The following is a 12,425-nucleotide window of genomic DNA, read 5'->3' on the forward strand; positions in this document are numbered from 1 at the left end:
CCCAAGGTGGGGAACCCCAGTCCAGGCGGGCTCGGATCCTGGAGCACATTTCACAGGGAAGGTGAAGGAAATGTGCTGGCTGTTAGGGATTCGACAACAATTCCAACTAACCTACCACCCTCAGACTTCAGGGACGGTAGAAAGGATAAACCAAACAATCAAGAATGCCTAGTTAGCCAAAGCTCTAGTTGAAACAAGAAAGACATGGGTTGATGTATTACCAGGAATCCTGATAAGACTGTGAGAAACTCCAATCCACGTGCTGGATCTCAGCCTCTCCAGATTATTGATGGGGCAAGCAATGCAACTCCCTTAATGGGAAATTATGGGTTGCGGTGAGCCTGGGACTTACAAGGATAGAATTACATCATCAATGTAACCTCCGGGAGAGGTTCCGGAGGATTGGAGGGTTGCGGATGTTGTTCCCTTATTCAAGAAAGGGAGCAGAGATATCCCAGGAAATTATAGGCCAGTGAGTCTTATCTCAGTGGTTGGTAAGTTGATGGAGAAGATCCTGAGAGGCAGGATTTATGAACATTTGGAGAGGAATAATATGATTAGGAGTAGTCAGCATGGCTTTGTCAAAGGCAGGTCATGTCTTATGAGCCTGATTGAAATTTTTGAGGATGTAGCTAAGTACATTGATGAAGGTAGAGCCATAGATGTAGTGTATATGGATTTTTGCAAGGCATTTGATAAGGTACCCCATGCAAGGCTTATTGAGAAAGTAAGGAGGCATGGGATCCAAGGGGACATTGCTTTGTGGATCCAGAACTGGCTCGCCCACAGAAGGCAAAGAGCAGTTGTAGATGGGTCATATTCTGCATGGAGGTTGGTCACCAGTGGAGTGCCTCAGGGATCTGTTCTGGGACCCCTACTCTTCGTGATTTTTATAAACGACCTGGATGAGGAAGTGGAGGGATGGGTTAGTAAATTTGCTGATGACACAAAGGTTGGAGGTGTTGTGGATAGTGTGGAGGGCTGTCAGAGGTTACAGTGGGACATTAATAGGATGTAAAACTGGGCTGAGAAGTGGCAGATGGAGTTCAACCCAGATAAGTGTGAGGTGGTTCATTTTGGCAGAAATGATGCATAATATGATGGCAGAATATAGTATTAATGTTAAGACTCTTGGCAGTGTGGGGGATCAGAGGGATCCTGGGGTCTGAGTCCATAGGACACTCAAAACTGCTATGTAGGTTGAATCTGTGGTTAAGAAGGCATACAGTGCATTGGCATTCATCAATCGTCGGATTGAGTTTAAGAGCCGAGAGGTAATGTTGCAGCTGTATAGGACCCTGGTCAGACCCTACTTGGAGTACTGTGCTCAGTTCTGGTCACCTTACTATAGGAAGGATGTGGAAACCATAGAAAGTGTGCAGAGGAGATTTACAAGGATGTTGCCTGGATTGGGGAACATGCCTTATGAGAATAGGTTAAGTGAACTCGGCCTTTTCTCCTTGGAGTGACGGAGGATGAGTGGTAACTTGATAGAGGTGTACAAGATAATGAGAGGTATTGATCGTGTGGATAGTCAGAGGCTTTTTCCCAGGGCTGAATTGGCTAGCACGAGAGGGCACAGTTTTAAAGTGCTTGGAAGTAGATACCGAGGAGATGTCAGGGGTAAGATTTTTATGCAGAGAGTGGTGAGTGCATGGAATGGGCTGCTGGCAACGGTGGTGGAGGTGGAGATGATAGGGTCTTGTAAGAGACTCCTGGATGGCTACATGGAGCTTAGAAAAATAGAGGGCTATGGGTAAATCCTAGCTAGTTTTAAGGTAGGGACATGTTCAGCACAGTTTTGTGGGCCAAAGGGCCTGTATTGTGTTGTTTCTATGTGAAAGACCTTTGTAACCAACTTAAAGAGTTGAAGAGCAACACACAAACTGAAAAAGAATGACAGTTGACACTTCAGGCCGAAGCCCTTCAGCAGGGCTGGAAAAAGAGTTGAGAAGTCAGAGTAAGAAGGTGGGGGAGGGGAGAGGTTAAACTGGGAGAGGGGGAGACGTGAGGTAAAGAGCTGGGAAGTTGATTGGTAAAAGAGATAAAAGGCTGGAGAAGGAGAAATCTGGTAGGAGAGGTCGGAAGTTCATAGAGGAAGGGCAAGGGGGAGGAGCACCAGAGGGAGGTGATGGGCAGGGAAGAGGTGAGAGAGGCAAATGGGAATGAGAATGGTGGGGGGGGGGGGGGATAGAAATTACCAGAGGTTCGAGAAATCGATGTTCATGCCATCAGGTTGGAGGCTATCCAGATGGAATACAAGGTGCTACATTCTGTCTGGGTAGGATAATAAAGATGCACATAAAGTAACTGAGAAAATTCTGAGTCAGGGAATTTTTGCTGCCCTATTTGAGTCGATCCTCCTTCAGGGTGGCCTCTCCTGCTACAGATTTATTTATGTCCAGGAGTGCCAAGTGGATGGGCTGTTAGAGTGAGCTTGGGGTTTAGTACGTGCAGCAATTAACTGACTTCAGCCACTAGTCTTCATATTCAAATATGCATTGTAGATTGCATTGAAAATACAGACCAGACAGACCAGGAGACAGGTGCATTACAGATGCATGAATCCAATCAACATCCCACTGCATGGATACAACAGTAATTCATGCTTATTTTGGGTGTGTTGGTGGGAAAATCCAGGCATCTGAAACTGTTACATGTGTAACTCAAAGAAGGCATTGCAAATATGGATTTGTTTGAATTGCCTGAATTTTCTTTGATCTTTAGCACATAAAATGTGTAGTGTTGGGCCAGGCAGACTTTTTTCCCACCGAAAGGAACTCCATCTGATGCCTGTTGTATCTCACTTTATCAAATGAAGAGGCTGCTTCATAGCTACCAGTACTTTAGTGCAGTGACTTCATTCACACAATAGTTGGCATCTCGTTCCCAGTGCAAGTGTCATTGTGATGAGGATGAGGTGATTGTTCACCGTTTTTCTGGGCCGTGTGTTGGTAAAGGTTCGGAAAGAACAAAGGTCACTGGCTATTTCCACAGACACACACATCAAGTACTGCAGGAAGGTCATTAACTCCATGAATGTTGTACTTTGGTCTGCCAGTACGTCGAGAAGTGAGTGCTACCCACTTGCGTGCTTTGGGAGTATGTCCTGAGGGATATGCTGAAGGATTGTGTGCTGAGGCATATGTAGAGGGATGTATTGAGGAATGTACTGAGGGATGTTGAGGGATTTGCTGAGGGATGTGTAGAGGGATCTGCTGAGGAATATGTAGAAGGATTTGCTGAGGGATATGCTGAGGGATTATGTGCTAAGGAATGCGCTGACGGATTTGCAGAGGGAATTGCTGAGGGAGTTGGTGAGGAATGTGTTGAGGGATGTTGAGGGACATGCTGAAGGAGTATCTGAGGGATGAGCTGAGTGATATGTTGAGGGAGTTGCTGAGGGAGTATGTGCTGAGGTTGCTCAAGCTGAGGGATGTGTTGAGGGAGTCGCTGAGGGATATGCTGAGTGATATGTTGAGGGAGTTGCTGAGGGAGTATTGGCTAAGGGAGTATGTGTTGAGGGAGTATGTGCTGAGGGAGTATGTGTTGAGGGAGTATGTGCTGAGGGAGTATTGGCTAAGGGAGTATGTGTTGAGGGAGTATGTGCTGAGGTTGCTCAAGCTGAGGGATGTGTTGAGGGAGTCACTGAGGGATATGCTGAGTGATATGTTGAGGGAGTTGCTGAGGGAGTATTGGCTAAGGGAGTATGTGTTGAGGGAGTATGTGCTGAGGTTGCTCAGGCTGAGGGATGTGCTGAGGGAGTCGCTGAGGGATATGCTGAGTGATATGTTGAGGGAGTTGCTGAGGGAGTATTGGCTAAGGGAGTATGTGTTGAGGGAGTATGTGCTGAGGGAGTATGTGCTGAGGTTGCTCAGGCTGAGGGATGTGCTGAAGCTTGGTGAAGCCATTTCAGTGGCTTCATGGTGGCAGACTGTCCGGGCGCTGAGGGTAGTGAGGGTCTGGGTTCTGACAACACTGAAAGGTGTATTGTTTCAACGAAGCCACATGAGGGACATCTGTACACAGAGTGTTTATACTTCACATCACTGGGAACGTAGTGACTAAGTAAGAATAGGAATATCTAAACAGAACAATTGTTTGAATGGAATGAACGCCATACATTGTCCTTGAACTCCTTGTGTATATTTTTATGAATGATGTTTATTTTTGAAATAAACCACAGAGTAGTACATGCAGAAAGTTCGTGCTTGTATTGTAAGCCCAAAGCCAGTCCAAAAGTAACTGTGACCCTGCGATGCATTTCACTATCTTCTCGACTGACCCACCAGGATTTTCCACACACAGACTGTTCTGTTTGCTGAGGCTCCCTGAGGAGTTAGGAACTAATGTGCAATCGGAAACCTTTTCTGATTCCCATTGTTTGAAGCATCCGCTCGGAAAACAAATGGAAGAGGGTTCCTGCTGGGTGATAAATGGTGGAAAACATGGTTTACAGCATTTACATTGTTCACAAAAGCTTCAGCCTTTGTCCTCATTGGAAAGCTGCTACCAACGCCTGAACCATTCCTGTGTCAAATCGACGGCTCGTAGTGTGTTCCATGATGATGTCCAAAGTGAGCTGCACGAATTCTCTAGGAAAAGAAAGAAAATAGATTTCAATTCACTGCTCATGTTCTTGTTCTCAGATTCAGAAGTGTTTTTTTGTTTGCTGGGCATTTACAGTGTACCTGCCACCTGTATGGTATTATAAAGTCTACTGTATCTGAACTTGGTTGCTGTACGCACATGTTCAGCTCACTTTTGTACTGCAGAATATAATTTGTTAAATTTTACAACAATTTTTAACTTCTGCAAATGATAATTCTAAGCGATAAATCACACTCTTTGGGTTATTGAAGTACTAAATATAAGATTGTGGACTACTCAGTCTTTCAGTGGTTTCATTGCCATAAGTAAAGGTGAAGGGAGCATTTAATTGGTGATTAGCACTTGGTGGATTATTTTTGTGCTGTTTTTAAGAAATACAAATTTCGTTCAGCAAATATATTATGTTAATACTCGAGTGGTAAAATTATTTTAGATGTGAAATATGAGGCATTCAAACTACTTGCAGAGACTCCAGTCCCAGGTTCTGCTTTATAGACCTGAAATAAACTTAATTTTCACCAACAAAGAGCATTGTTTTATGCTTATGCAAAGAACCTGTTTTTATAGTCTTATTTTCCTGCTCTCTAGAACTGATTAACTCTGCATGATTTGTTCTTTTCGTGGAAACAACAACCTGAGAAACTCTGTATTCCAAAAACATAACCATACCAATCATATACACTCAGTAAAGTGGCCACAGAGTGTACATTTGTGAACTTCTGCTGCATTCGTCCATTCACTTCAAGGTTCAATGTGTTGTGTGTTCAGAAATGTTCTTCTGCACACTATTGTTGTAACACATGGTTGTCTGAGTTACTGTAACCTTCCTGTCAGCTTGAACCTGTCTGGACATTCTCCTCTGAACTCTCTCATTAACAAGGCTTTTTTGCCCACAGAACTACAGCTCACTGAATGTTTTTTGCACCATTCTCTGTAAACTCTAGAGACCGTTGTGGGTGAAAATCCCAGGAGATCAGCAGTTTCTGAGATATTCAAAGAACACCGTCTGGCACTGACAATCATTCCAAGGTCAAAGTCACTTGAATCAAATTTCTTCCCATTCTGATGCTTGATCTGAACAACAACTGAACCTCTTGACCATGTCTGCATGCCTTTATACATTGAATTGCTGCCATATGATTGGCTGATTAGATATTTGTATTAATGAGCAGGTGTACAGGAGTATCTAACAAAATGGCCACAGTGTTGTTTATTTCATGTCATTAAACTCATCCATCCCTCTCCAGCTGTCACCTCAGCCAGCCGCAAGTTGTACTCTATATAAGGACAGTATGAGCATATATAAAACTGTAGATTTCTTTAAGTAGCTCCCCTTGTTCCAAACAAAATTTATCATGAATCTAAACTGAAAACATTTTGCAGGTGCTGTAAATCCAGAGGAACAAACACAAAATACTGGAAGAACTCAGCAGGTCAGGCAGCATCTATGAAGAGGAATGAACAGTCGACACTTTGGGCTGAAACCCTGCTGTCTTGATGAAGTGACTTGGTCTGAAACACTGACTGATCATAAGACCATAAGATGTAGGAGCAGATTTAGGCCATTCAGTCCATTGATTCTGTTCTACCATTCCATCATGGCTGATCCCGGATCCCACTCAACGTCATGCACCCGCCTTCTCACCATCCTTTGGTGCCCTGACTGATCAGGAAACTATCAACTTAGCACAAGGACTCCTAAGTCTCTCTGCACCTCTGATGTTTGAATCTTCTCCTCATTTAGATAATAGTCCACACTATTGTTCCTTTTACCAAAATGCATTATCATACATTTTCCAACACTGTATTTCATCTGCTACTTTTTTACCCATTTTTCCAATTTGTCCAAGTCCTGCTGCAATCACATTGCTTCCTCAGCACTACCTACCCCTCCACCTATCTTCATATCACCTGCAACTTTGCCACAAAGCCATTAATTCCATTATTCAAATCATTGACAAACAATGTGAAAAGTAGTGGTCCCAGTACTGACCCCTGAGGAACACCACTAATTACTGGCAGACAACCAGAAAAGGCCTCTTTTATTCCCACTCGCTGTCTCCTGCCTGTCAGCCATTCCTCTATCCATGCCAGTATCTTTCCTGCACCACCATACGATTTTATCTTGTTAAGCAGCCTCATGTGTGGCACCTTATCAGATGACTTCTATAAATCCAAGTAAATGACATTCACTGCCTCTCCTTTGTCCACCTGCTTGTTATTTCCTTGAAGGACTCCAACAGATTTGTCAGGCAAAATTCCCCTTTACAGAAACCATGCTGACTTTGACTTATTTTATCTCCAAGTAGTCCGAAACTTCACCCTTAATAATAGATTTCAACACTTTCCCAACCACTGAGGTTAGGCTAACTGGCCTGTAATTTCCTTTCTTTTGCCTTCCCCCCTTCTTAAAGAATAGAGTGAAATTTGCAATCTTCCAGTCCTCCAGGACCATGCCAAAATCAAGTGATTCTTGAAAGATTATGACCAATGCATCCGTTATCTCTTCAGCAACCTCTCTCAGGACTCTGGGATTAGTCTATCTGATCCAGGTGACTTATTCACCTTAAGACCATAACACCATAAGATGATAAGACATAGGAGCAGAATTAGGCCATTTGGCCCATTTAGTTTGCTCCACCATTCAGTCATGGCTTATCCTTTTCTCCCCTCCTCAGTCCCACTCCATGGTCTTCGGCCCGTAACCCCTGATGATGTGTCAAATCAAGAACCTATCAAGCTCTGCCTGTGGTAAGAAATTCCACAAATTCACCACCTTTTGGGTAAAGAAATGTCTCTGCATCTCTATTTTAAATGGACACCCCTGAGGCTGTGCCCGCTTGTCCTAGACTCCCCCACCAAGGGAAATATCCTTTCCACATCCACTCTGTCTAGGCCTTTCAACATTCAAAAGGTTTCATCCCATCCACCTAAATTCCAGCGAGTACAGACCCAGAGCCATCAAATGTCACTCGTATGATAACCCTTTCATTCCTGGAATCATCCCTGTGAACCCTCTCTGAGCCCTCCAAATGCCAACACATCTTTTCTTAGATGAGGAGCCCAAAACCATTCACAATACTCAAGGTGAGGCCTCACCAGTGCCTTATAAGGTCTCAGCATTACAGTCCTGATCTTGTATTCCAGACCTCTTGAAATGAATGCCAACATTGCATTTGCCTTCCTCACCAACTCAACCTGCAAGTTAACCTTTATGGTGTTCTGATTTTCTCAGATTTTTGGGATTTTCTCCCCATTTAGAAAATAGTCTGCACATTATTTTTATGACCAAAGTGCACGACTATGCATTTTCCAACATTGTATTTCATTTGCCATTCTCTTACCCATTCTCCTAACCTGTCTGAGTCCTTCTGCAGCCTACCTGCTTCCTCAACACTATCTGCCCCTCCACCAATCTTCCTATTACCTGCAAACTTGGCAACAAAGCCATCTATTCCATTATCTAAATCATTGATATACATAATAACAATAAGCGGTCCCTACACCGATCCCTGCGGAACACCACTAGTCACTGGCAGCCAATCAGAAAATACTCCTTTTATTCGCACTCACTGCCTCCTACAATCAGCTAATATTCTAAACATGCCAGTAACTTTCCTGTAATACCATGGACTCTTATCTGGTAAGCAGCCTCACGTGTGGAACCTTGTCAAAGGCCTTCTGAAAGTCCAAATATCCACTGCTTCCACTTTATCTATCCTACATGTAATCTTCTCAAAGAATTCCAACAGGTTCGTCAGGCAAGATTTTCCGTTAAGGAAACCATGCTGACTTTGTCCTATCTTGTCACCAAGTACTCCATAACCTCATCCTTAACAATTGACTCCAACATCTTTCCAACCACTGAGGTCAGGCTAACTGGACTATAATTCCCTTTCTGCTGCCTTCCTCCTTTCTTAAAGAGTGGAGTGAAATTTGCAATTTTCCAGTCCTCTGGCACCATGCCAGAGTCCAATGATTTTCAGAAGATCTTTACTAATGCCTCCACAATCTCTACTGCTACCTCTTTCAGAACCCTAGGGTGCAGTTCATCTGGTCCGGATGACTTATGTACCCTTAGGTCTTTCAGCTTTGTAAGCACCTTCTGCCTTGTAATAGTAACTGAACTCACTTCTCTTCCCTCACACCCTTCAACGTCTGGCACACTGCTAGTGCCTTCCATGCAAAATACTGATTTAGTTCATCTGCCATATCCTTGTTCCCCCATTATTATTTCTCCGCTCTCATTTTCTAGCGGTCCTATATCCACTCTTATCTTTTATTTTTTACATACTTGAAAAAGCTTTTACTATCCACCTTTATATTGTTTGCAAGCTTGCTTTCATATTTCATCTTTCCCCTCCTAATGATTCTTTTAGTTACACTCTGTAGGGTTTTAAAGCTTCCAAATCCTCTTTCTTCCTACTAATTTTTGCTTTGTTGTATGTGCTCTCTTTTGCTTTTACATTAGCTTTGACTTACCTTGTCAGTCACAGTTGTACTATTTTGCCTTTTGAGTATTTAATTTTTGGAATACAGTACATCTATCCTGTACCTGCCTTATTTTTCAGAGAAACTAATGCCATTGCTGCTCTGCTGTCATCTCTGTCAGCATTTCCTTCCAATTTACTTTGGCTAACTCCTCTCTTGTACCACTGTAACTTCCTTTACTCCACTGAAATACTGCTACATCAGACTTTACTTTCTCCCTATCAAATTTCAAGTTGAACTCAATCATATCGTGATCACTGCCTCCTAAGGGTTCTTTTACCTTAAGCTCCCTGATCACCTCTGGTTCATTACATAACACCTAATCCAGTGTAGCTGATCCCCTAGTAGGCTCATTGACAAACTGCTCTAAAAAGGCATCTCGTAGGCATTCAACAAACTCACTCCCTTGAGATCCATTACCAACCTGATTTTCCCAATCGACCCGCATGTTCAAATCTCCCATGAGTATCATAACATTACTCTTTTGACACACCTTTTCTATTTTGTGTTGTAATCTGTGGTCCACATCCCAGCTATTGTTGGAAGGCCTGTATATAACTGCCACCAGGGTCCTTTTACCCTTGCAGTTTCTTTGAGTTTGCCTAGCTATTTTTTCCTTTGTAATCACACTGCTGGTGACTTCCTGAGTGAAGACAGTGCAAAGTACCCATTAAGTTCATTCATTTCTTTGTCCCCCTATTACCAGCTCATTAGTATCATTTTCCAATGGTTCAATATCAACTTTCACCTCCCTTTTATTCTTTATAAAACTGGAAAAACTTTCAGTATTCCGTTTTGTATTATTGGTTAGTTTTCCCTCATATTTCATCTTTTCCCTTCTTATAGTTTGTTAGTTGCTCTTTTGTTGGATTTTAAAAGTGCCCCAATCTTCCAACTTCCAATTCACTTTTGCTACCTTATATGCCCTTTCCTTGGCTTTTATGCAGCCCTTAACTTCATCTGTCAGCCACAGTTGCCTACACCTGCCATTTAAGACCTTCCTCTGTGGGACATATCTAGCCTGCGCCTTGTGAACAATTTCCAGAAACTTTAACCATCTCTGCTCTGCTGTCACCCCACCAGTATCCTCCTCCAATCCACCAGGACAAGCTCCTCTCTCATCCCTCTGTAATTCCCTTTATTCCATTGTGAAATGATACATGTGACATACCAATTCTACTCAAATTCCTCATCCAGTATAGACACTGCCGTGCTTATTTCATAATAGAATCAACATGTTGAGCCCAATATAGATCCTCTGAGATGTTGATACCCAGGAACCTGAAACTGCTCGACTTTTCCACCGCTGCCCTCTCTATGAGGACTGGTGTGGGTTCTCCTGAAGTCAATCTGTACAACTCCCATTTCTCAGCACTTGGTCTATAGCCTTTTATGCCTTGGTGATTAGAAACATAGAAAATAGGTGCAAGAGTAGGCCATTCGGCCCTTCGAGCCTGCACCGCCATTCAGTATGATCATGGCTGATCATCCAACTCAGAACCCTGTACCTGCTTTCTCTTCGTACCCCCTGATTCCTTTAGCCACAAGGGCCATATCTAACTTCCTCTTAAATATAGCCAATGAACCAGCCTCAACTGCTTCCTGTGGCAGAGAATTCCACAGATTCACCACTCTCTGTGTGAAGAAGTTTTTCCTCGTCTTGGTCCTAAAAGGCTTCCCCTTTATCCTTAAACCGTGACCCCTCATTCTGGACATCCCCAACATCGGAAACAATCTTCCTACATCTAGCCTGTCCAATCCCTTTAGAATTTTATACATTTCAATAAGATCCCCCCTCAATCTTCTAAATTCCAGTGAGTATAAGCCTAGTCGATCCAGTCTTTCTTCATATGAAAGTCCTGCCATCCCAGGAATCAATCTGGTGAACCTTCTCTGTACTCCCTCTATGGCAAGAATGTCTTTCCTCAGATTAGGGGACCAAAACAGCACACAATATTCTAGGTGCGGTCTCACCAAGGCCTTGTACAACTGCAGTAGAACCTCCCTGCTCCTGTACTCAAATCCTTTTGCTATGAATGCCAACATACCATTTGCCTTTTTCACTGCCTGCTGTACCTGCATGCCCACCTTCAATGACTGGTGTACAATGACACCCAGGTCTCATTGCATCTCCCCTTTTCCTAATCGACCACCGTTCAGATAATAATCTGTTTTCCTGTTCTTGCAACCAAAGTGGATAACCTCACATTTATCCACATTAAATTGCATCTGCCATGAATTTGCCCACTAACCTAACCTATCCAAGTCACCCTGCATCCTCTTATCATCCCCCTCACAGCTAACACCGCCGCCCAGCTTCGTGTCATCCGCAAACTTGGAGATGCTGCATTTAATTCCCTCGTCTACATCATTTAACCATAACCATATAACAATCACAGCACGGAAACAGGCCATTCCGGCCCTCCTAGTCCGTGCCGAACTCTTACCCGCACTCAGCCCATAACCCTCCACTCCTTTCCTGTCCATATACCTATCCAATTTTACCTTAAATGACACAACTGAACTAATCATTAATATATATTGTAAACAACTGGGGTCCCAGCACTGAGCCTTGCGGTACCCCACTAGTCACTGCCTGCCATTCTGAAAAGGTCCCGTTTACTCCCACTCTTTGCTTCCTGTCTGCCAACCAATTCTCTATCCACATCAATACCATACCCCCAATACTGTGTGCTATTTCAAAGATCAACTTCATTCACCAGACTTATTTACATGTATTAAGAATTTGAGGCACTGTGTTGGTGTGACATGCAACAAAACCGACAGTTAACAATTATATATAAATAATAAAGATTTATATAAAAAACAAAGTTAGAGCTTAAAGGATGGATATGGAATAAAATGTGGATAAATACCAGTGTGTATTTACAATGTCAACAGCATTATAAACAGTGGTTTAAAGTGTTTACAGTGCAGTGACTGAGGCAATAGAGATGGATGGGGGAGGGGCTAACTAAAATGTTTGATCGGATTAACTGCCTGAAGGAAGAGACTTTTAAAATGTTGTGAAGCCCTATAGTGCTAACCAGAATGATTCATCTAACTTCTGGATTCCAATCAGTCTTTGGATGAAAATAAAATCTTCCATACATTCCCTGTAAACTTCTTACTCCTTACCACACCCTCCGGTAATAGATCTACTATGGGAAAAGGTTTACTACTGTCTACCCTATATATGCCCCTCATAATTATCATCACCTCTGACAGCTATCCCTTCAGCCTCTCTACTCCAAGAGAAACAAGCCCAGCCTTTCTCGTCTCCCCTCATAACTGGAACTCTCTACCCCAGGCAACACCCTGGT

General features: G+C 43.1%; 1 long non-coding RNA gene across 1 annotated transcript in view; it reads right to left on the reverse strand.

Moving 5' to 3' along the window:
- Positions 1-3,719: 3,719 nt before the first annotated feature.
- Positions 3,720-12,425, reverse strand: part of LOC140742125 (uncharacterized) — a 52,784-nt gene continuing 44,078 nt past the window's right edge. The window contains exon 3 of the long non-coding RNA XR_012102229.1: positions 3,720-4,595. This is a non-coding gene — a long non-coding RNA (uncharacterized lncRNA). The remainder of the gene's footprint in view (positions 4,596-12,425) is intronic.

Source organism: Hemitrygon akajei, chromosome 19 (assembly GCF_048418815.1).
Source record: "Hemitrygon akajei chromosome 19, sHemAka1.3, whole genome shotgun sequence".
Classification (NCBI taxonomy): Eukaryota; Metazoa; Chordata; class Chondrichthyes; order Myliobatiformes; family Dasyatidae; genus Hemitrygon; species Hemitrygon akajei.